The sequence below is a fragment of the Dermochelys coriacea genome, chromosome 14 (genome assembly GCF_009764565.3).
Source record: "Dermochelys coriacea isolate rDerCor1 chromosome 14, rDerCor1.pri.v4, whole genome shotgun sequence".
In the NCBI taxonomy this organism is placed as follows: domain Eukaryota; kingdom Metazoa; phylum Chordata; order Testudines; family Dermochelyidae; genus Dermochelys; species Dermochelys coriacea.
Window position 1 is genome coordinate 7,168,461 of NC_050081.1, and position 25,917 is coordinate 7,194,377.

The window sequence follows — 25,917 nt, forward strand, 5'->3', positions numbered from 1 at the left end:
TGATGGGGCTGATATTTGGTACAGAAAAACCAGCAACTTGAAGAATTGTGAGGATTTCTAAACATGCTGGCGCATATCCCATTTTGACTCATTTCTGCCAATGGGCATCTCAGGTGAGTGTCAAAGAAGATGGAAATTGAAGCATATCTAGACAAAGAGGATCCTAACAGCCAAAGGATGATATTGGAAAGATATTGGAAAGATGAGGGGCCGACCATCAAGTTCTAACAGGTTTTACTGACTGCAGGAAGACTTCTGGATATTAAGGAAAGACCTTTGCACAATTGTTTGTAGGGACCCTATCAAATCTCAGAACCCTAAAATTATACCTGCTGTCTGTGTTTTGTTTGGTTTCTTCCGGTCTATTCAATTATTGTTAGCTGATATGATATGGAAATGTACAAGGCACCAGCCTGGAAAGCGCCTTAGAGTGCTGGAGTCTTGTCTGATTCCAATAATCTGCCTTCTCACAAGCCAGACCAGCAAGGCATTATTAAGATTTTTTTTTAAAATTTGGCTGTAATATTCACTTATTAAGTGTTAAAAGGAGTGAGTAGATGGCCACTGCAGAAGCAAATCCTCCAAGTGTTCCACAGGAGCAGACCACTGCATGGAGCCTGTTGTACATAGCTAGTTGCAAGATCAGTACCTTTATCTGGAACAAAACATGTGCTATTGGAGAGACCACCAGGAGGAATATCACAGGCACCTCTCAATTGAAGGAAGTGCCAGGAGAGCAAAGAGGACCTCCCGCCCCTCCCAAAAAAAGATAGTAGTTGGATAGTCCTGAAAAAATGAGCTGGTAAAATACAAAGTGAATAAACATGAACAGAGAGCATCATATTGCCAAAGGGCAGGTTCTCCCACAGTTGAGGAGAACACGTGAAATGTGCTGAGTTCAGGAATTCTGTAGGCCTGATCCTGGAATCAGAAATATCTTGGCTAATCCTGCTTGTGCTCCATAGAAGTTGAATCTACTCAACACCTCTTGGAATCTAACCTCTTGTGGCTGGTGCTATAAATAATTCACCTGGACAGTTTGCCTTAGAAATGATGGGATGACAGCAGCGACCCTGAATCTGTGTAGACCAGTATCAATTAGTAGGAGATTATTGCTGATCCGCAGCTGGCGTGTGCCTTATGTAGTATGTGAGAATGTAGTAAAGTTCCACACTAAACAACAGAGGATGGCTTGATTACACCTTCACAAAATGTGTCACTGGCAAGTAAACCAAAGTGGATTAAATATTATCTTTTCTCTACTTATACTTGGAGCCGAGGGAGGGTCCCTAATTACTGTAAAAACAAAGGCTGACTCTTTTGGATAACTGGCCACTGTTGATGATAGAATTTGTGTTGTAAAAATCTGACATACACACACACATCCCTCCCCTCAAATCAAAAGGAGATGGGGGTAGGGATAACGAACCTCATTTAACCTAAACCATCATTCATTCTGGTTTTTAAATTTGCATCTTCAGACAGAATGAACTTGGTTAGATCCTAGGGTTAAAATCCTAGCCCTGTGGAAGTCAAAGTAAGTTTTGCCATTTGCCATTTGACTTCAATGGGGCTAGGATTTAATCCTGGACCTCTAGGGTCATAAACCTGTGCTGGCCTTTCATGGCAATAGAAACATGCTGCTGTGCGGCCAGCTGACCCATTTTACAGGTGCAACAAGGTCTGGGGACTCGGTTATAAAGCTGCTGTTTCCCAACGGTTACAACATGATGCCATTTTGCTTTCACTCATTACTTGAAATGGGGAAAGTCTCACTGACTTCAGTGGGAGTTTTGCCTGAGTAAGAATGGCAGCATTGGGCCCATTATCGGCACTAGATAGTTCCTTCCATGTCGGAAGACTGCAAAATGGTAACAAAAGGTTGCACAGTACTGGGGTTGCATTTCCCCCACGTCCACCCCAGTTTATCTCAATTCTTCATTAATTTCTTACATGGCTGGTGCCCTCCCTGCCAAAGCCCTATTGATTATACAGAAGGTATGTTCTTCCCCTGCGGAAAACCTTCACTAAAGTCCTTAAAAGCGAGGTTAAATAATTAACATTGGCACTTTTGTTTCACCTTTTCAGTAAAGCTAGGGGAAGCTTGGTAAGTGTTGAGTTGATATATCCCTAGACAGGACACACAGATTGCTGTTTGGATTGCTGTTTGGACATATCTTAAGAATCATTGATTTTTTTTTTTCAGTGCAAACCATAATATTGAGAGGAAGAGAGCATCCAAAGATTGTTTTAATATCTTCTTTACTGCCGATGATTTCTAATACATTCTTACAAGGCTGGAAATCATTAATCCTCTGTAGCTGTTCTCATGTGGCAGGAGACTGGGGACTTGATTCTCCTTTGTTACAGACTACAGTAATGCAAATCAGGAGTAACTCCATTGAAGTCAATGGGCCACACACCAACTGGACTGAAGTGATGTAATTCCATTAAAGTCAATGGAGCTACATTGATTTACAGCATCTTAGGATCTGGCACAATAGTATTACATTAGGGTAAAACTACAGAAAAATCAGACTCTGGGTTTTTTCATCCCTGTGTTTTGAATGGAGTTGAAATTAATACGCCTTTTGTTTTCTTTAAGAGCAAATTTAACCTATGTCTCTTGTTATCTTGCCCAAATAATCATTGTACTTTGGCATCATTGCTAATACCACCGTCACCACCTTGGAAACCATCAACTAAATGTTCCTGCAGCATTTCAAAGTAGAATAAAATAGGTGTTCCTGAAGGGCCTATAGTAACTTTAAAAACAAACATTCCCAGAGATGGAGTGGTAGATTTTAATTTAAAACCAGATATTTGGAACATGGAGGATTCCCCCCCTCTCCGACCTGGTTTATTTTAACTAGGTCTGACCCAGTTTTGACCACGACAACATCCATTTAAAAGGTAGTTTAGCCCTCGCTCACATTGGCTGGTCAAGCAATGTTCTACAATATTTTTTGCTGCAACCACATTTAAAGATTTTTTAAAAAATGTAATTGTATGGCATTGAAATTGTAAAATGACGTCTAGTGATGAAAGCACAGGACTGTGACTCAGAAGATATCTGATTTATATTCTAGGTTGGACCGTTGACTTGCACTGCAACCTCTGTGTGTCTCACTTCCCTCCTCTGTGCAGTGGGGATAACAATAATAAATCTCACAACAGTGTTAAGAGAATTTCTTAATGGTTGAAAAATGCCCTCAGGCCACCAGACAGAAGGTGCTATGGTCATGCAAAGCATTATTATTAATTATGGTTCTATTTTGCTATTGTAGGTATTACCAGTACAGGTCATGGGAATTTAAGCTCATCTATTTATAGCCCTAGCTGCTTAACCACAGCTTGCTAGAATATTGTGAGCAATCCAGATGTGAAGAGCTTTGGTAGATCGAGCAAGTGACATATTTGAAAAGGCTGCAAGAAGGGAAACATTTGAAGGTTCGTCTCATTTGCACAGTTTGCGGGCACAATGAATGCATCAAAGACTAGAAAGACTCTTAACATTAATAATAAATTAGTATGTATTTGTGTTGTGGTAGCATCTAGGAGCTCCAGTCATGAATCAGGCCCCCACTGTGCTAGGTGCTGTACAAACAACAGAACAAAAAGATGGCCCCTACCCAAAAGAGTTTACAATCTAATCCCACCACCACCCAGCAAACCCTTGCTACCTACACAGAGTTTACTACCGTGAATAGTTCCACTGAAACCTGTAGTAATAATGTTCTATAGATGCCAACGGCTGTGTCTACACCAGCCTTCATTGTGAAAAGCTTCTCACCAGTAGTAGCAGTGGTGAGAGTGCTAGTGCAGTGTAGTGTAGACAGGACTTCAACTGGCAGCTGTGGAACTAAGCACCATAAAATCTAAACTGGCTCTTCGTAGGTCTATGTTACAGAATGGTTGAAAGGACTGACACTTGGTCCCACCATTAGTAAAGCTGCATCAGTGTTAGAAATGGAAAGGGTGGTGAGAAAGAGGGTTCTTTAGATAAAAGCCTAGTGTACAAAAGTCTGAGCCTATTCATAAGAGTAATGAAGGCCCCTTCCAGGCTCCCTAAAACCACCCTTTATCCTCCCTAGATCCCTCCAGTTTCCTTAGTTTGTACAGTATGTAAAATATTCTCTTGATGGTTTTTAGACACTGGAAAAGCTCTTACAGTGCTTGTAACAATGGCAAATTCTAATATAGGCTCTCCCTCATGCCCACCCCAAAAAAGGTGTTCCTATAAACTGTTCAGTTAATTAGTAATTACTAATTAGAAACGGTTAGATAATACAGTGATGGGCACTATAGAAAACCCTACAACAGAGGGATAGAAGATGTAACCTCCTAGATCCTAACTGTGAATTTTATTTCTGCAATTTTCTCTTATCGAGAGGCATTTGTTTTGGAAAATGATCATTTATATTTGGGGTATCTCTGCCTTCTAAAAAGCACCGATAGCTAAAACCCTGTTATAAGTAACACCAGGAGCCAGCACCCGACAGGAACAGAATAATTCAGAGCATAGGTGCTGGAACTATGGGTGTTAGGGGTGCTGCCGCACCCCTTGGCTTGAAGTGGTTTCTGTTATATACAGTATTTACAGTTTGGTTCATTGGATCTCAGCACGCCTGCTATACAAATTGTTCCAGCCCCCCTGCAGCAGAGGTGATGTAAATCTAAACTATAATCCAAACTGCAGTTCTAAAGGTTATATTAGTGATATATTTATGGGCTTGTTTTCCTCCAGCTGCACATATAACTTCCATTAATGTTAATGAGAGTTATGCACGCAATTCTCATGCACACTGAAAAGAGAATGCTCTATTGTCTTTATCATGCATGAAAGCTTTAGCTTGAAAATTATGGAAATATAGGTTTCCAACAGTGGAGAAGACTAAGGGCCCTTTTCTCATGTCGTTTGCACCCCATGTATTGAGGTTTTGGGGTCAATTAAATAAGAGCTGTGTAATATGTCTGTCATTCAAATGACATGGAGTTGTTCTTCTCTGGAAAAACTAGTGAATCTCAGGTCAGACAAGCAAGGTGATGGCAGTGGGATATACGTGGTCCATTGGGGTGGGGAATCCTGGATGTCTTGCACCAAATTGAGTAAGCAACCGAAGTTACAGGCACTGTAATTTTCCAAAAGAACTATATTTTGTGCAAATCTAAATTTGCAAGTCAGGTCTTGCTGTGGGCATTTCGTAACATATCTTTTAATGTTGGGTCTGGTTCATTTCCCCCCATCTGTGTAACTGACAAAAGACTCATTAAAAGCACACTAGAAATGCTAAAATCACTGCTTATTATTCCAGATGTAACTTTAGACAACAACAAAAAATCCATGGACTTAAGCAATGTGCCATTGTCCTGTCATTACACAAACATGTACCTAACATCAGAATACAGAGCAGCTTATATGAACCTGTTTCCAGTCAATAAAGAATGCACTGTTGGTACAGATTAAAGACTAAGGCCTTGTTTAAACTCTGGGTGCGACAGGGGCACAGCTATGCTGCTGTAACCCCACAGTGTAGATGCAGACTCTGGTGATAGAAGGGATTTTTCCATCTCTGTAGGAATGCCACCTCTCCCCAAGCAATGGTAGCCAGGTTAATGGAAGCATTCTTCCATCAACCAAGCTGCATCCACAGTAGGCATTATTTCAGAGTAGCAGCCGTGTTAGTCTGTATTTGCAAAAAGAAAAGGAGGACTTGTGGCACCTTAGAGACTAACAAATTTATTTGAGCATAAGCTTTCGTGAGCTACCGCTCACTTCATCGGATGCATCCGGTGGAAAATACAGTGGGGGAGATGATTTATATACACAGAGAACATGAGACAATGGGTATTATCATACACACTGTAAGGAGAGTGATCACTTAAGATGAGCTATTACCAGCAGGGGGGGGGGGGGGGGAGAAGAAAACCTTTTGTAGTGATAATCAAGGTGGGCCATTTCCAATATTATGTCTGCATACCTGTGGTGCTCCCAGATGGGACAAGGCTACTATGGTGCACACCCCGGAGTACCATAACTACATCAGCCTAAGGCAATGTCTACACTGGCAACTGAACCACAAAACTTTTGTCTTTCAGAAGTGTTAAATCCTCCCTCCCCTGAAAGACAATGCAAATGCAGCTCGTTGGGGGACGTTTTTGTTGGCAGGAGAGCTGCCAAACAGCGGCTATACTGCGTGACTTTTAGCGGCAAGGCTGTAACAACACAGTCGTGTCGCTGTGTAGTGTAGACATAGCCAATGTTTCAAGTGTAGACCAGGTCTAAGTTCTTAAATATATTTCAAAGTACGTCGTTTCCACAGTTCATACAAGTTCATATCTGCCATTGAAGTACATTATAATGACGCTCCATGTGAGATGTCTCACATCAGACCACCAATCAATTGTTGATGTCTCAGAGATGATTGTTAGTAAAATGACCAAAATACATGGGCCAGATCTTTATCTGGTGTAAGTCTGAATGGTTTAATTGACATCAGTGACGCAGAGCTACAGTAATTTATACCAGATGAGTATTAGGTCTGTATTTTCAAGCCAGAATGGTCATAGTATGACTAACAACAATGAATATGATATTAGGTCAGTAGAAATATTAACTATAACAATTGTGGCCATTTATCCCAGAATATGCTGAATAAGAATCTGTGCAAAATATGTACTGGGCCTGATTCTTCTTTCTGGTACCTTGGTGAAAATCAGGAAGTAAATTCATTAACATCAGTAGAGTTACATCAGCACAAAACCAGTGAGAGAAGAGATTTTTAAGGCCTAATCCAAAGCTGCCAAAGTCAAAGGACGTCTTTCCATTGATTTTTAACGGGCTTTGAACCATAGGCTCTTGGTGTTCCATCATGACTACATAAGGTGCAAATCTTGAAATCTGTGCTAAACTGCAACAAACCCCTTATAGGCAACCACTGGGTGCCATTGGGCAAGTCTTGAAATCTGTGCTAAACTGCAACAAACACAGTGTAGGCAACCACTGGGTGCTGTTGGGCAAGTCAGTTTATCTCTTGCCTCAGTCACCCCATCTCCCCATCTGTAAAATAGGGATAATGACTCTGACCTCCTTTGTAAAGCCCTTGAGCTAAGGTTTGGTAGGGTCTCTTTTTTGTTTGTTTTTTATATGATCGAGATGGATTTTCTACAGGGCTGATCCCTTTACACTATTCCGAATGGTTGGGCCAGCCTTGTTTTAAACACCTCAAGCAATGGGGGAATGTTAGCACAATGCTACATTCTAAACTTCCAGAGGACAGAAGAATGAGCCAAATGGGTTGGTGACAACATTCATAAGAAACACCATTCACCTCAGTAGAAAAGCTTTTTAAAATGTGGATGAACATGGTTGGAATAATACAAATACTTTTTTCTTCTTGTTTTGGTATCTTAAGTAATCCAAAAGAAGTCAAGACTTTGATCTTCTCTTGGCAATATTTTTCTTTTTTAAATCTAGGATCTTACAGTTTGAGAAGAGCTGTGATATACTCACAACAGAGCCTATCAATACGATGTGGGTCTGAACAAAAAAAATTGGTGTCAGGTTCTCCATTTGGAGTGTTACCTTAAGCTTTGAAGTTTGTAATGATTCAAAAGCATCTAGAGTTGCTACAAATGTTAATAAAATTAAAGCCATCTGAAAGTGAGGCTTGCATGGGCCTTTGAAAGAAGGTCTGTGATCAGTTATTACCCTCAATTACCTTGTTGTCCACTCTTTTAGCTTGAGGTTAAACTCTTAACACCTCTCTTTGAAGTGGTTATCCTTTTATCTATGACCAGACTGAGGAATTTTAAGGGCAATAATCAATGAGAGCTTCATGAGAATAGGAGAGACAAGGCAAAAGAAAATAGAAAATAGGTGTGAATGTCTCTTTAATGACTGGCTGGAGTTTTTGGGGGGAGTTGAGGAGCGGACATTGTTCTCTGTGATATGATCTTTTTTTTTTCTTTATAAAGGGAATCCAGCAATTTCCAAATCACCACTAAAAATAAAGCAAAAGCAATAATTGGGGGGAGAACAGAGGTGAAGACCTCATCAAAGGAAAGGGGGGAAGAGTAATGAAGCACAAAGATACAATTAAAGTATTGGCTTAATCAGGGCTTTGATGTCCGACATGGTACATAATTCTGTTAAAGGGGGCAGAGAGAGCAGCCTGATTCTCCACTCACTCATGGTAGTTTAAGGGCCCAGTTCAGCAGCAAATCTTAATTCAGCAAAAAGAAAAGGAGTACTTGTGGCACCTTAGAGACTAACAAATTTATTTCAGCATAAGCTTTCGTGCTCAAATAAATTTGTTAGTCTCTAAGGTGCCACAAGTACTGAGCTGTAGCTCACGAAAGCTTATGCTCAAATAAATTTGTTAGTCTCTAAGGTGCCACAAGTACTCCTTTTCTTTTTGAGAATACAGACTAACACAGCTGCTACTCTGAAACCTGTCTTTATTCAGCAAGGCACTTAAGGAAGTGCGTGGGTCCCAATGACAAATAAAATGCTTTGCTGAAGAGAAATGGACTTAAGCGCACAAGCTTTACTGAACCAGGGCCTAAATAAGGAGTAACAATTGAAATCGATGAAGTTACACCAGTGATCATTCTGAGGTGAGTCATTGGAGCATCAAGCTATTGAGACAACAGGAAAAGAGAAATGAGAAAGATCTGTCCCCAGAAGAGGTAGTTTGCATCTTTCATCCTGGGCCCAACTCGGCCATAGAGGAAAGCTGGTTAGCTAGAGAAGAACAACATACAAACAGACTCCACAGGCCCTGCAGATCTGGCAGAAGGACCTTCTTGTGCGCATTATCTGTTTAGAAAAGAAAAGAAAGCAGCTAACTAATAGTTACACGTTTCATTTTTCAGCCCCTTTTCCTTTAATCCCATTTTGAATGCCTGCCTACATCGAAAAGATTAAAACACAGAGGGAAATATCTGTAGAGCTTTAACAGATTTCCCCCTCTAAACCCCAGCAAGATTTATTGAATGATCTGTTTTAACTTAAAAGGGGAGGGGGGAGGGAGGAAGAGACAACAGCAGCACTAAATAGGAAGGGGTTTGGGTTTGAAGCATGCTGCTCGCTAGCACAGTGAATCCATTTTGTTGTACTTTTGCCCCCTTGATGAGTGCAGATATTATTACTAATAATACTGGATGAGAGAGATCACATTTTGCTTTTGTTGCTACATCATTATTATAAAACATTTATATCGCTGTAGCCCCTAAAGGCCAGACCCAGGGACTAAATGACAATCCCTGCCCCAAAGAGCTCATAGTTTAAAGGACAAGATATAACAGGTGGGTGAGTAAGCTGAGGAACAGGGTAACAAATATAATGGGATGTTGGCAGTTCTCATTCATACAATAGCAATGATCACAACTAGCCACCTTCCTAGCTGTTCTCCCTCCACTAACTCTGTTCTAGTTTCCTCTTTGTCTCAGATAGGCAACATCTCCCTGTTACAACATTTTCAGCTAAACCTCCCATCTCCTAAAATATGTCATGAAGCTGCAAGTGGTGCTAGGAATACACCTTTCTGAAGCAGAAGAGCTCATGGAACAAAGATCAGACACGTAACTTTGATCCTTTTTTTTGCCTGTGCATTTTTCAGTTATTAATTCTATTTCCAGCAATGTACATTTTCCCGGTTTTCAGTGAATGATTTTTATAGTGACTAGGCAGTGATCTGTTAGGTTAAAAAGACAGGCAGAATCTCAGTTTGTTTCATTCTCCCTATGGAGGAGAATGTTCCAGGGCTTGGCCCTATAACAAAAAGCATTCTGGGAAAAGTAGCTTCCTCATGTAGGACTGAGAGTCTAGGGTAGAGGCAGGAACTCTGGAGACTCTCTAGAGTCTGGAGAAAATGACTGAGTGACCTGCTGGGAGGGTCTTGGCCATCAAGCCCTGGCCTAGGGGGTCATGTGGGGAGTGGCCTGGTGAAAGAGTAAAGTGAGTCGTCTGGGGTAGAGAGGACATGCTGCTTCATAGTTAAGGGTCTCCAGGTTGGAAACCTCCACCTCCAGGGAGACCAGTGAGGGGTAGATGGGATTACTGAGTCGGGAGAGAGAACAGTAAGAGACCGAGTACTTGGGTTGCTCCCTATGGATGAGTTTTGCTGATTCCCCAGATGGGGAAGGACTGTAATATGTGGTTTGGCTGGAGGGCTAAGCCTTAACTCACCCATCTGCCAGGGGGAAGTGACAGACTGTCAATTGGAAGAGGGTAAGCTGAATCATGTCCAGAGAGGTAAGAGACCTGTTTACACAGTCCAAACAGAGTTCTCTGAAAGGAATGTGCATGCTGCAGGCTCCAGTGTCCATTTCATTTTTCAGGAAGCTACACGCATATTGTCATTTGCTACCAGCTTTTACCAGGCAACAACCTATTAGAGTTGAGGAAAAGCATTTTAAAACTGTAGTAAATATGAGCCCAATCCTGCAGTCCTTACTCACCAGAGCACTCTCATCGCAGGTGAAATTCACTCCTGTTAGAGGGCCGCAGGTTTACATGCTGCTTAAACTTAACAGGGATGAAGAGGGATTTAAGTGGTGCTCAGGCCCTTGTGCTGGCAGTAGAGCGTGTTGACAATGTTCTGCTGAGACTCTTTTTCTGACAGGAAATGTCCATTTGACAAAATGGATTTTTGTGTGAAAATAGTTCCATTTTTGTGGATAATTTGAGTGGGGGGAGTTGTAAAACAACCAAACTAGGTTCTTGGGGCTTTTTCCACAAAAACAATTGTAGAAACATTTAGACAAACGGCAAGTTTTTGCTTTCGTTGGCGTTTTTTACAGGGGGAAGAAATCATTTCCTGACCAGCTGTAGCCAGCTCTCTACAGAGGGGTGAATTTCCCCCTGCCCCATGTGTGTAAGGACTTTTTGCCTGAGTGAAGGCTGCAGGCTCAGGCTCTCCATCAATATAGGGTGTCTCACGGTACAACACATCTGCTCCACGTTAGAGTTAACGCTACAAAACCCCAAACTTTTTAAAAACAAGTTAATTATTTTACATACATAAAAACTACTTTATAATGTGATTATAATGCCCCTGGGGGCACATAGAACAGAACTGTATGGTCCTCATCTGCATTCCTGTTAGCAATCTTGCTATTCAGCTTTGCTTTTTTGATACGAAAAAAATATGGTTTTAAAAAAACACAACCCATAGGTTAAAAAACAAAATGAGAAAGTAATTGTAATGTGTCCGTTATTCAGAAATGGTTTTGATACATTTAAACAACTGTGTTTCTTGTATTTACAAGTGAAAATGTTTGATATTTAGGGTGTTTATGACTGAACGAGGCCTTAAAATATTGTAATTATTTTTAGATTTTGATCGTTTTTTAAATCTTTGACATGTCCCTACATGGCCTTTTGCTTGTGGAGAAGGAATCTATGGGGCATAGATTCCCCTCTATTCTGAGCAAACACAAGTGATTGATTGATTTTTAAGACCAGAAGAGACCCTTTTGATCATCTTGCTATTAACACAGGACGCAGAATTTCACCCAATAATTGCTGCATCAAGCCCAGTATTGTCGCAAACACAAGCTTTGGGATTGGTGTGGAGAGGAAAGGCTGGCAATCCCTCCAAGGGACTAAAATGAGGTTGTATTGAAACAGGACCTTGCGGAGTGGTGTTATTGAGCATGATGTTAAATACAATTTAGAAGCCAGTGTAGACAGGGGCTGTAGTGTTTGGTTTTCAACATCATGTCTAGAGTGGTCTAGAAAATGGGGGAGGAGAGAGAGAGTGTTCCCACAGAAAATTTGGAGTTTTCTGTGGAAAAATTCAAAACTGATATATTTCAACTGAAAATATTTCAATTCTGACATGTCAACACGTTGCCTAATGGGAGTTGTAGTCTGGACACATCATGCTCCCATTCTCCTCTATAGCCAGGCTACCTTATTGGACTACATCTCCCATGATACACCACTGTCTCTCACCTTGGTAAGGGGGGGGCCTAGGTCTCCATGTTGCTGAAACTCTCTTCCCTCTTCAGGAGCTGTTTTCAGCATGGCTCAGCCAGTGCACCCTGGGGTGGAGGTGGAGCAGAATCGCTGGCCCAGATTCTCAATGGTACTTAGGCATTGATCTGCTCCGCACCATGTTGCAACACCTAATGTGACCTGCTGTCTAGTGGGATTCTCAGCCCCAGGCTTGGCGTCCAGGTTCCCCATATGATGCCTAGGGAGAGTTGGTGCCTAAGAAGGGGATCCAATTCCTCAGAAGCCAGCAAGCTGAGAGGCACTGCCTAAGCTAGCCAGGTGTGAAATGCTGAGGAGAGGCATGTGAGTGACTGATGGGCCCAGGGATAGATACTGCCCTTTGCTTAAGATCCTCAGCTGTGAACCCTCTCCTGGAATTAGGTACCTAAGCCAGGCCAGCTGCTTGTTCACTGTGGGGAGGCATCAGGGCTTTGGTGGCTTTGCTGAACGCCAACCACCAGTGGAAACTGAGGCATCTAGGGGACTTAGGCTCCACTGACATTTTCAAAGCTGCCACTCAGCTGCCACCTAACCCTGTAGTCACCTAAGTGGTGGACATATGTGCCTAAAGAGGCAGATAGGCACATAAATACCTTTGAGGATCTGGGGCTACAACAGATTCTGTAAGATCCAGGCAGATCTTGAGGTGATCTGTTGGGTTGCGGGGCCAAACCCCTGATTCTTTCAAGGAGGAAGAAAGCCATGCCACTCCACTGAGAGAGAGGGACTCAAAGGAACCCCATGAGGGGAAGCTTACAGAACTTAAGGCGCAGCCATGGGTTTTCCCATGAGATGCGGTGAGGCAATCTGAGCCCTAACGTCAGGATACCTCATTCCCGTGCGTCTCTGCATCAGACACACTTGACACTTACCCCAAGTCACGTCTCATTGAAAGAGGGAAAGCTCCATTACACGCCAGGAATCACACAGCCACACAGGAGTCGCAGGCTAATGAAGCTCAATCCCTTTCCTTTGAGGTGAGCTTCTTTTTCTCCCCACCCATGATAAATGGTCTTTTCCTGGGTCTTTCCTTAATGGTTCCCTGACACCCCCTACCCTGCGCACACACACTTTCCATAAGGCATGTGATATGTCTTTTTTTCTTCTTCCACTTGATTTAAAAGAGGAGCGATGGAGAGAGAAATCCTTACAATTTGCCTCAGGTGCTCATCTCTGAACTAAATAAGCCCATTCATATCACACCCGTAATACAATACCCGTTTCCCTCCTTAAGAGAGAGTCAGTCTGGCTCAGTTGACAAAGGTCAAATGACTGTGAGTTCAAGACTGAACTGACCCAGTAGCCAATACAATTCTAGTGGGCAGGTGCCAGGAGATCATCTTAGCCCCAAGTTGCCTCTTGCAGCTCACAAGCACTTGTTCTTTATGGGTTTTATCCCATTTACGTTTTAATACTTCTCTAGGAACGCTGTCTCATTTACCTATGCAGGCAGGTCATTCCACTCTCAAGTTACTCTTGTAACTCTGATATCTGATCCATCAAAGATGCTGCCATTTGGGTGAGATGTTTAAACGGAACCCTACTCCTATGATGTCCGTCCTCCTTTTAAAAGAACAGGTTTCAGAGTAGCAGCCGTGTTAGTCTGTATTCGCAAAAAAGAAAAGGAGTACTTGTGGCACCTTAGAGACTAACAAATTTATTTGAGCATAAGCTTTCGAAGTGAGCTGTAGCTCACGAAAGCTTATGCTCAAATAAATTTGTTAGTCTCTAAGGTGCCACAAGTACTCCTTTTCTTTTTTTTAAAAAAGAACAGAGGAAGAGGGTGCCAGCCTCCTGAGAAACACCCTGCCTCTCCCAGAGGGATAAGATCTAATGTCCAAGGCTACAGACCACATTAGCTATTACGGAGCGCTTGTCACATATTTGCCCCAGCACTCCTTTTGTGAAGGGCTTTGGGATGCCATTCAGGCCCCTCCATTAGGAAGGGAAGATGCATTCATTCTCATGCACCCTCAGCCTTCACCCTGTTTTCAGGATCTGCATAAAGCCTGGGGCCAGCATGGAAAAACATTCAGCATGTTTCTGACCAGCTCTGATCAAGGATGAATGCAAGAAACTTACCAAGTTCAGGGGCAGTGGCAGCCTGGCATGTCCTGCATCCTATTGATGCTGAACATCCCCCTTCCATCGGCGTCTTCCTCTGGGAAGTGTATTGAGGGAATGAGGAATATTCCTGCTGGTGCCACAGATCTTGCTGACTAATGATATCTTTTCCAGGGGAATGGGAATCTTCTCCTCTCTGGAAGCAGTGCTACCCACTGAAGATTTGGAGTGCTGCACATACAGCTGCATGATTATAAACGTAACTAGCAGCATGGGGTGCGCTCCTCCATTGATAAGTGTGCTGCTACACAGCCAGGTTATTCAGGCTGGCAGTGAGAGAGAAGCCAAAGAATGACAGAGGTAAGTGCGGCATTGGCAGGATGGGAAGAATAAAAAGAAAGTGCACGAGGCTTGGGATCTGCTTCCACCCAGAGCTCAATGGGCTAGTCCTTACAGTACTTATTACCACAGGGCATCTTCACTTTCATTTGTGCTGGAATACAGGGCAACTCTGCTGTGCCCCAGGCTAGAACTTGGGGGGGCTCGGGGGAGGCTTCTGCGGATGACGCTGAAATAATGCTGTCCATTAACAGGACACAATCTTTCTCCTGGTCTGTTCCATGTTGTGCTTCTCGTGCCCTCACCGTGTCACTGTTCACTACACACAGGATGCCAATCAGCTCTGCCAGTAAACAGCGGTCACCAAGAACTGGTGTCTCCATGTGGTATCACGGAAAACTATGCAGATAAATTATATCCATTCATATCAGCTGGAGCTTTGAAGCAGGAGGATTGTGTTACTCGAAGTTGGGGAGTGTGGTGGCACATCCCAGAAGTGGATGCATGGGAAAAATGTTTTTTGTTTGTGACCAGCTCTAATAAAGGATGAATGCAAGAAACTTGGGTGAAGTGATGCTGGTGGCAGGTTGACTTTGAGGGCCTGATCCAGTTCCCATTGAAGTCGATGAAAAATTCCTATAACTAACTTGTTTGGGCCCTCAGTTTGTAAAGCTCTTTGACATGATGAAAGCTGCTCCGTTAATAGTGAACACAGAGCATCAGGTTTACTACATTGAGAATCAAAATGTACTTTTGGCCTTACCAAGAGTGCAGCAGGGATGGAGCCATAGTTCAATAGTCAGAACACAGTCAGGAGTTCTGTTCCTGGCTCTGCCATAGATTCACTGTGCCCTGATCCAAAGGATGTCAAATGGGCTTGGCTCAGGGCCCGTGACTTTGGGCAACTCACTGAGGCACCAATTCACAAAAATATTTAAGCATGTACTTAAATGCTGTCCTGGATAGAGATGCTTTCCTGGATCCAAACTTTCATCCTTTATGGGTAGTTCCATTGAATTAATAGGAGTAGGTGTAGGAAACTCAACCTTCGCTTTCCCATCTGTTAAAAAGGGTGTGTGTGATATAATATTACTTTGCAGGGCTGTTGTGAGGTTTAGCGACTGTAAAGTGTTTGGGGATCCCTGATTATGGGAGGAAACGTGCTCATAATTAATAATACAAAAATTGTGTTGTGGAATATTTTTAAATGGAAGTGCCAGCTGCTCCTTAGCCAAACTATGCTACACTGATTCCCAAAGGACACTCTTCTGAGGCTGGGAAAGGCTGGTGATAGAAATAAAAAATCAGGTGTCATAAATGTAACCATTTTTTTCCCCCATGGGTGGGTTTTCAAGGGGGGCCCCAGGACTTAAATTAAACAATCCTCCTTAACAGGCTATTCATAATAGCCACAGTGGAAACAGCGCAGCTGAAGCTCTGAACTGAGAGCATAATCCTAAGAACACAACTAGTGATATGTCCGTGTAGCAACTTGGAGAAGAAGGGGAAAAAAGGTGTTGATAAAGTACTTTGTTAGAGAGAAAATTGGATTAGTGGTGGTAGTCTAGCCATGAAGTTCTTTGGGATGGTGGAAGACAAATCTTGTTCATTTGCCCCCTTTCCCCTCAGCCCAAAGAAGGCCTTGCAGCCAAAACATCAGTCCCTCTAATCTTATTTTCTTTTTTCTAGCATTTATTTTATTAACCCCTTTTCTCATTTAACTGCTATGAATAGCTCAGTGGGTAGCATCCTTCTTAAAAAGTGAAAAAACCTCCTTGGAGATGCAGTGCAAGAACAGAAATGCAGACAAACTTCCAGTTCCAGCACTTAAAAGAAAAGCCCTTTCTGTAATCCTGTCTGGTGAATCCTGACATTATACACCAAGGTAGCCATGATTTCCAGGTCCCCTTTTTAAAACACGTACAATCAAGAAATTTATCGGCCGATACGCTAGGGAACTGTTCCAGCTTCTTCTAAGCTCCGTGGAGACACAGAGGAGATTTAACAACAACAAAAGAAAATCTGTGCTTTTTGATGGAAGAGCAAAGCGTCAGATTAACTACAGTCCCACTACAGAATCCATGCACTGTAGTATGTCACCATCACTGAAATGTGATGCTATGAGCGAGATCCTCCAGCAATCTCAATTAATGCTATACTGAGCTCAATAGAGCTATGCTGATTTACACCAGTAGAGGATCTGTCTCTCATGTCTGATGCTGCATTCCTTGAAGTTCATGGGAGTTTTGGGGTGGTCAGAATTGGTCCCTAAATACATGAGCACTTCTACCTTCCCCCCTCCCCCCTGCACAAACACACACCTATTCAGACAGTCCGAGCCAACAATCAGCATGTAAGGCTATTTTATTATTTACATAGCACTGTATAACAGTGCTGAATGAGGACGTCCTTTTCCATGATGGCTTCCCTCTGGCATACGTAGAACATTATTACACACGGTAAAGCCACCTTTTTGCAGGCCTTATTCTGCTTTAATACGGGGGATAACCCATTGTGTACTAAGACATAAGTGTTCTCACTGAAGTCAATGGTAGTTGTGGCTACAACGTGCTTTATCTATTCATGTCAGACTAAAATTATACTTGAAACATTCTCCCTGGTTGTACATATTTGACAATGGTGTGCCATTTATAAGACACAAATGAACATGTTTAGGATTGTACATATACAAGGGCATTTATGGGACAGATTCTGGACTCTGCTGCAATGGTGTAAATCCAGAGAAACCCCCATTGGCCACTGTGGAGTTACATATGATCTATGCTGATACAAACAAGAGCAGGGATTTGGCCCTCTGCTAAAATATCAGGTACAGTGGCCCCAGATCCTGCTTCCATTGAAGTGAATGGCAAAGCTGCCCTTGAGTTGAGTGGGGACAGGATCCAGCCCTGAGTGACATTTGTGTATTTTTCCTGCCAGCTGTGGTGCAGGGGTAAGTGCATGTTTAATTCAGTCACCATTCATGGTGTATGGAGAACAATGAATGCGTCTGAGAGAATAATTGCCTCACTGCAGGAAGCTGGAGAGTTCAAGTTGGTTGGCACCTGGACGTTGAATCAGGCCTGGCTCCGATTGGCTACTGCCAGCCCCACAATGGTACTGAGCTGCCGGGGAGAGGGGTGCTTTCAAAGTCATACAGCATGTTAATGCTGTCCACTGGAAAAGCCTTTTGCCAGGAATTGCTACAGCAAGCTTGAAACCCTGAGATCCAGGGGTTGGATCCCAGCATCCTTACTCCTGAAGGGCTGGTCCAAGTGAAAACTAAGGGCCTAATCCTGTGAGAGGCTGAGTACTTTCTGTGAAAATGTTAATCCTTCCCCTCCTTTCATTTACAGCCGAGCATGCTCCCCACCCATCCATTTCCCTTATCCAGAGCCCCATTCTACCCCTGGAAAAAGTTTCCCCTTTACAAGGTGCAGGGAAACTCCACATTTCCGCAGGCTGAGTTTACCTAGCCTCCTTTTGTCAGAGAGGGAGGGATCTTGCTCCCATCTTGGGGACAGACATTGAATTTGACTCACTAAAATGACCTCGGAGCGGCATGGAATTCGGGAGGCCCTCAGAGGGCAGGAGCATCAATATGGAGGGTCCAGGATCTTGGCATAGCTCCCAACTGCCTTGGGGTCCCTGCTGGCAGCTGTACTGAAACCCCACCCCCTCCACTACCCCCTGACAAAAATGTGAGTGGTACAGGCCACATCTGCAATATATAAAAGGCTGTGCTAAGAGAAGGAACCATATTTCGCCCCAAACTTTGTGCGCATTACTCATTATTTGTTAACCTAGTACCAGATATCACACTGTCTACCACGTGATTGTTCATGCAGGGCTTGGATGGGGCCAGACTTTAAACAACAATAAAGAGACGCCAACAAACCCGTTGCTCAAGTCCTGGCCTATGCTGTGCAAGGTCTATAATAACCTCCTACAGCTCATGCCTCTCGGCATCTAGTGGAAATGCAGATCTGTTTTTTGAAATAGGCATTTCAAAGCACTAGCAACCGATCTTCATGCCATAAACATAATCTGAGGAGATGATCTCTCAAGACAGAGCTCTCTTAGACTGTGCATCTTGAGGGGCCAGGAGAAGCAGACAATTAGGTTTGTAAAAGGCTTTGAGAACCGCAGCTGGAAGGTGCCATATAAGCACAGAGGGCTGTTGTTAATTATTATGCTAATATATTGTGGGGTCAGGGCTTCTGAACTACACGATACACCAGTGCGTCTCAACCTTTTCCATACTGTGGACACCCCCCCGCCCCCACAGTATCCTTTTCCCATCTAGTCAGGATCTAGCTGGAACTCTGCTCCCCTTTAGTAATATGGGAAAGGCAGGGTGATCAAGACCTACACCTCAATCACCTCTGCTACACAGAGCTCCACCAAATTCGCTGGACAAGGTTATAATACCATCGGTAGCTGTGTTTAATATGGATGAAAATTTTGCTATAATCTTGTTTAGAAAGTGTTTTTAGAAAGTGATACTGTACCCCATTTTTTTCTTAGCTGTGGCACCAGCAAGGTGGTAAACTCATCTCAACACAACCAGGTTGACAAATGGCTAATAGTATTTTCCTTTAAGGCCTTGGGGGAGGGTGGGGGGGAATGATCAAAAGGACCTAAGTCCAATTTCACAAGTGACGTAGGAGCCTAAATCTCATTGAAAGTCAATGTGACTAAGGCATTTTTGAAAATATACTCACTGTCTGCACAACAGAAATAACGATGGGTTTGAAATACGAGTCTGAGCAAAACATGATAGAATGCAGGCAGCTCTTGGCTGTGTAGGCAAAAATAAATAAATACAATACTATAAAATAAAATAAAATAAAAATTGTAGTCATGTCAGAGAATTCTGTTTTAGCCTAAATATCTGTCAGGCTTGAGCCATGGTTCTCTGATATACTTGTAACCGTTTGTTTTTCCTATCTACACAAGCAATAAAACATGGTTTGGCAGGAAAAAAAATGAATTACCATGGGGTGAATTGTTAGTGAGGAGCAGCTTGCATGGTGTGGAATGGCTGTTAATCTTATCTGTGTGTACAGTTTATATGAACGTTAAAGAACCAAAGCAGAGGGCACCAGCTGTTGCATTGTCTCACAAATACTCAGTCCCAGCTTGGTGCTCTCTCTAAACTCTACGCTCTCACCTTAAACACAAATACTTTTCTGTGGATAGGCATAAAAAAGTAACTGAAACATCAAGTGATCACTGATAGAAAGACCTAGCCTTAAGACACAGTTTTCTCCTATCTATCAGGCAAAATAGACTGACGTAGAGATCGAGCTATAAAATTTGGATCTGGATCCAGATTTTGAAATCCCTTCCTGCCTTTGATTCAGGAGTTTTGGCTTATTCCATTAGAGAGGGACAGAGTCAGTCATTAAATTCATATCTCGAGTCCACACGCCACAAAGCAATTGCCTAGGTACTTTCCTGAACTGAGGCCAAAAGTTCAGGAGAATTCAGACCTGGAGTCTGGGTTCAGTCCCTTCTCTCGTACTTAGATGTAACAAGAACCATCTAGCTGACAGGTTTTGTTTGTTTGTATCGTTACCCATCTCACCATTCATACTTGCACTCACTTAATTACTCAAGGTGTCTGGATTTTCAGGAAAACATTAAGTTGTGAAGAGTTTCTATCAAAGAGGCCTTAGGGCATTCAAATCTGAGAGCTAAAAGTACCCAACAGGCATCAAAACCTGTAGCTGTTTTGAAAACACAGCTTCAAATGCACACTGGGTAGGGGAAAGGCTTTAACCTGGCTGACTGGTCAACAATGCCCTCACTGAAAGAATTCACTGTTACAAAGCCAGGCTGGGTGCAAGGTCAAGGACTGTGACCTTTCAGAGCATAAACAACAGAAGGAGCTGCAGGAAGTCCCTTGGCTGACATTTACAATGGAAGGTGATTTCAAGAATATTTTAACCACAGTTTTTGGGTTTCAGAGTAGCAGCCGTGTTAGTCTGTATTCGCAAAAAGAAAAGGAGTACTTGTGGCACCTTAGAGACTAACAAATTTATTAGAGCATAAGCTTTCGTGAGCTACAGCTCACTTCCGATGAAGTGAGCTGTAGCTCACGAAAGCTTATGCTCTAATAAATTTGTTAGTCTCTAAGGTGCCACAAGTACTCCTTTAGTTTTTGGGTTGACACCATGGAATTACTCACCATACTTTGACTAGTCCCAGAGAGAAATTCTTCCTCTACAATATGCTTTATGGTCTGATCTCCAATCTAGTTTTAATTGTACCAAGCAATGGAATAATATATATACCTGATGCTTTAAAATGGCCAAAACTGGAAACAATTATGAGACAAATCAGCTGGGAGAAATAATCTAAACTCAAATATGTGAAAGATAATTGGGAACCGTTTAGGAACATTTTACTACACATACACCAAAAAGCAACAATTTCACAATGTAGATAGAAGGTTACACTGGTTATAAAACAGCCCACTTTAAACTGAATGTGAAAGCAGCAATAAGTTTTTGTGTGTGTATATATATATATATATATATATATATATATATATATATATATATACACACACACACACACACGCGCGCGCGCACACACAGACATAGCAATGAATATAAATTAGAAGGTAAAGGTAGAAAATTGACGAGGGAAGAAGGAGAACACAAGGAGAAATCTACAAGTAAGTAAGAGGGAGTTTTTTAAGTATATCAGTAACAAAAAGAGCCTTAACAATGGTATTGGTCGATTACTAGATGGAAATGGTAGAGTTGTTAATAATAATGCAGAAAATAAGTACTCAGTAAACATTTCTATTATGTATGTGGGGAAAAAAAACACTGCACCGGTACAGCTTTGCTGCTGTAATGCTTCAATGAAGATGCTACTACATCAACGAGAGAGCTTCTCCCATTGGAGTAGTTAATACATGTCCATGAGAGGTCGTAGCTATGTCGACAGGAGGAGCCCTCCCATCAGCAGAGTGCTCTCTACACTAGGTCTAGGTCGGTATTACTACTTAACTATTTCAGAGTAGCAGCCATGTTAGTCTGTATTTACAAAAAGGAAAGGAGTACTTGTGGCACCTTAGAGACTAACAAATTTATTTGAGCATAAGCTTTCGTGAGTTACATGACAAAGTATCTGTCCCAAGGGACTACAATCTAAGGGATTTACCATCAGCAGCTGGGGAGGCAGAACATCTGGATCCTATTCTACAGTGTCAATGACTTGATACATGGTCTCGGAGAAGTCACTTCCATCTTCTATACAATGGGGTTCATATTTACCCGCCTTTGTGAAAAGCTTTGAGGTCTTTGGTTACAAAATGCTATGCAAGTGCAAAATATTATCACTTGCACAAGAGAAATCTCATTGTGTATGGCTGACGGCTGCAGAATCAAGATTAAAAGATGCTTCCAGGAAATTTGTGATGCAACCAGCATTTACTGTTGTAAGTTGATAGTGTAGGTCTGGCCGAAGGAGGATGCAAAATAGCAGCTACTAAAGTTAGTCATCTTTAAATCAACAAGTCCAGATAATTTGCATCCAAAGAGCTGTCTGAGGAGGTCTGTGGACCAATAATGTTGAATTTTAAGGAGTTTTGGAACACTGGGGAAGTTCCAAAGGAGTAGAAGAAAGCTAATGTGCCAATATTTAAAAAGGGAAAACAGGTTGACTTGAGTAGTATCCCAAATTTGATTCTAGACAAAATAATGAAATAGCCAATACAGGACTCCATTAATTAACATTTAAAGGAGGGTAATATAATAACACAATCAGCATGGGCTTGTGGAAAACAGATCTTGTCAAATCAATTTTATATAATCTTTTGTGAGATGACAAGTAATGGTGTTGATATAATAAATTAAGACGTCTGTAAGGCTTTTGAGTTGGAACTGAATAACATTTTGACTAAAAACTAGAATAATGCAAAATCTATATGGTACGTATTAGATGGCTTAAAATGGTGGAGACTTATCAAAATGCAACTGTGAATGGGGAATCATATGGAAGAAAACATAATTACTCCAAGTTGGCAGATGACACAAAGAGTGGAGAATGGTAAATAATGAAGAGGACTTGTCATGGATACAGTCCAACATGGATCACTTGGTAAGCTGGGTGAAAGCAAACCATCTATGTTTCAGTATGGCCAAATGTAAGGCCATACATCTAGGAACAAAGAATGTAGGGCATCCAAACAGAATGGGGAACTCTATCCTGGGAAACAGTGACTGAAAGAGACTTGCGGGGGAGGGCTGTCATGGTAGATAATCAGCTGAACATGAGTGCCACTCCCAATTTAAGGATGTGGCTAAAAGTGCTGATCATAGAATATCAGGGTTTGAAGGGACCTTAGGAGATCATCTAGTCCAACCCGCTGCTCAAAGCAGGACCAATTCCCAATTTTTGCCCCAGATCCCTAAATGGTCCCCTCAAGAATTGAACTCCCAACCCTTGGTTTAGCAGGCCAATGCTCAAACCACTGAGCTATGAATGTATAAATAGGAAGATTGAGTAAGAGCAGAGAAGTTATATTACCTCTGTATTTCACAGAATTGTAGGACTGCAAGGGGCCTTGAGAGGTCATCTAGTCCGGTCCCCTGCACTCATGGCAGGACTATTATCTAGACCATCCCTGAAAGGTGTTTGTTTAACCTGCTCTAAAAAATCTCCAATGATGGTCAATTTATTCCAGTGCTTAACCACCTTGATAGGAAGTTTTTCCTAATGTACAACCTAAACCGCCTTTGCTGCAATTTAAGCCAATTGCTGCTTATTCTATCCTCAGAGGTTAAGGAGAACAATTTTTCTCCCTCATTCTTGAAAACTGTTAGCATGTCCCTCTCAGTCTTCTCTTCTCCAGACTAAACAAACCCAATTTTTTCAATCTTCCCTCATAGGTCATGTTTTCAAAATTTTTAATAATTTTTGTTCCTCTTCTCTGGACTTTCTCCAATTTGTCCCCCTCTTTCCTGAAATGTGGTGCCCAGAACTGAACACAACAGTCCAGCCGAGGCCTAATCAGTGCGGAGTAGAGTGGAAGAATTACTTCTCGTGTCTTGCTTACAACACTCCAACTAATACATCCCAGAATGATGTTTGCTTTTTTTTGCAACATCATTACACTGACACTGGTGTAACTGCTCCTGGAATTTGGTGGTCAGTTCTGGTAACCACAATGCAAGAAAGATGTTGAAAAACTAGAAAGATTTCAGAGAAGAGTCACCAGTATAATTAAAAGATTGGAAAGCATGCTTTATATAGTGAGAGACTCAAGGAGCTCATTCTATTTAGTTTATCACAGGTAATATTAAGGGATGATTTGATCACAGTCTATAAGAACCTACAGAGAGATCAGAAATTTAACAATAGAGGGCTCGTCAATATAGCAGACAAAGGTATAACAAGATCCAATGACTGGAAGTTGAAGCTAGACAAATTCAGACTAGAAATAAGGTGCACATTTTCAACCATGAGGGTAATTAACCATTAAAACAAATTAGAGGGAGTTGTGGTGGATTTTCCATCACTAGCAATTCAAAAATCAAGATGTGATGTTTTTTCTAAAATATACACTCTAGTTCAACTACAGATATTGGACTTGAAACAGGAATTAATTCAGGAAAGTTTTATGCCCTGTGTTATGCAGGTCAGCCTAGAGGTTCACAATGGTCCCTTTTTGGTTTAAAAATCTGTGAATCTAAGCTTCCATAACTTCCCTTGGGGGATATTCCACTGTCTTTATATATATATATGAAATTCAGGTTACCATTCTAAATTACTTAGGGATTTATTGTTGTAAATTAAAAGAAAGTTGAAGACCTGTACTTCCAGTCCGCTCTGCAGCCAGCACTCTGAAAGCGCCTACTCCTTGCATTTCAAAATAAGGTTTTCAATTTCAGTTTGGCATTTCTCAGACTTGTTCCACACAATGACCATCTGGCTGAAAACCAGCATCTTCTCCAACAGCAGCAGTGTGAGGCAGGGGCCCTACAGCTCCAAATCCCCTGGCCATTTGCATCCTGCTCTAATACAGGTTTAATAACCAAGTGAATACTTTTCAGTAAAGATCTGCACCTTTCGGAGACTGAACCAGACCAGATAACTTTCCTTCCCCAGCTGAAGGAGCTAGCTTTTAAGTCTGAAAAGCAATCCAGCCAAGAGACGAATTAGGGACAGCACAACCCTGTATCCTTAAGCATGTCAGCCTAGGGTGAGCAGCCATTTGGACATTTCCAGATGGGAATTCTACCCCTAACGAACACATTTAATGCTCACACATGGTCTCTGGCTGCTCAAACCCATCTGTTAAGATGGCATCATGCCAACTTGCTAGTTGTTTGGATCTTTTCAGTAGGGGTAATGTGCCAGGAAGTGATAGGTTTAGTCAAACTGCTTAACACTGTGAGTGCTGCCTCAGTGGTCCCATTTACACTACAGTTTCAACTGTCTTTGGGCCACACATTACAAGATTGTGTGCATCAAATTTATAACATGGTTTGGTGTTGCCTGTGGAGATGTGACCGAACCATACAACAGGTATGTTAGGGAGGATGTGCTACAGCCCTTATTGGTTCCCTATAAAAAGTTAAACACAGTTTGAGCCTATCAACTTACAGGCAAAACCAAACCATGAGTCCAGTCCTAGCAATACATGTCTGTGTGATGTTGTTCCCACCTGTGCGGCCTCCCCTTGACTGGTTGCAGGATTGGGCCTCAGTTGTGGGAAAACCCTGGGCTACATCCATTTATCCCAAACACTACATTCCATTTATAACAGATGGGATCTTTGAGGAGGGGCCTTGTCGTGGGGTAAATACACCCCATTTCCCCCCTTTTGGGAGGGTAAAAGGGGGTTATAGCCCCACAGCTAAGTCCACCTGACCCCCTGTAGCCTCAGGGCAGTACGGCCTAGTGGCCAGACTCAATATGTCTGCCATTCCTCACGGGGCTGTGTGGCCTAATGCCAAAGTAAACATGGTTGCCCTCTCTCACCAGACTGTTGGCCTAATGGATGGGCTACCATCCATGGGTGATGGTGGCCAGGGTAGGGGGACTGGGCCCTCCTTACTCCACTGGGTCCCAGCCCAGGGTCCTGTTAGCTGCAAGTGTACTCATTACTGGGTCAGCGGGGATCCGACGGAACACACTGACTTAGTTCATGATCCTATGACCAGATCACTCCCTAGTCCCCCTGGGTTGCTTCCTACTCCATCTTCCAGTGGTGCAGTCCACCATTCTCCAGGGCTCTCCCAGGGTCTCCGGCCCGTGAAGCTTCCAATGGTTCTGACACCTCCTGGGTGTCCATAAGTAGCCGGGTAGCTGCCCAGATCTCAGGGGACTTGATCCCTGCAGTCTGTATGTATATAGGTTGCAATGTGCTTTAGGATCTCCCAGGAGGGAAGGTGCTATAGACATGCAGAATGTGGTTATTTGGAGGAGGATTCATTTAACTTTGAGAGAGAAATGTTGGGGGCATATACAGGCTCTGGTTTATCCTC

At 42.5% G+C, this 25,917-nt stretch overlaps 1 protein-coding gene and 1 long non-coding RNA gene across 2 annotated transcripts in view; one reads left to right on the top strand and one right to left on the bottom strand.

Moving 5' to 3' along the window:
* LOC119842703 overlaps positions 1-14,959 on the top strand; it is a 31,804-nt gene extending 16,845 nt beyond the window's left edge. Inside the window, exons 2-3 of the long non-coding RNA XR_005288791.2 lie at positions 14,243-14,428; positions 14,737-14,959. This is a non-coding gene — a long non-coding RNA (uncharacterized LOC119842703). The remainder of the gene's footprint in view (positions 1-14,242; positions 14,429-14,736) is intronic.
* Positions 1-25,917, bottom strand: part of AXIN2 (axin 2) — an 83,432-nt gene that overhangs the window by 46,476 nt on the left and 11,039 nt on the right. The gene's annotated exons all lie outside the window — the stretch shown is intronic.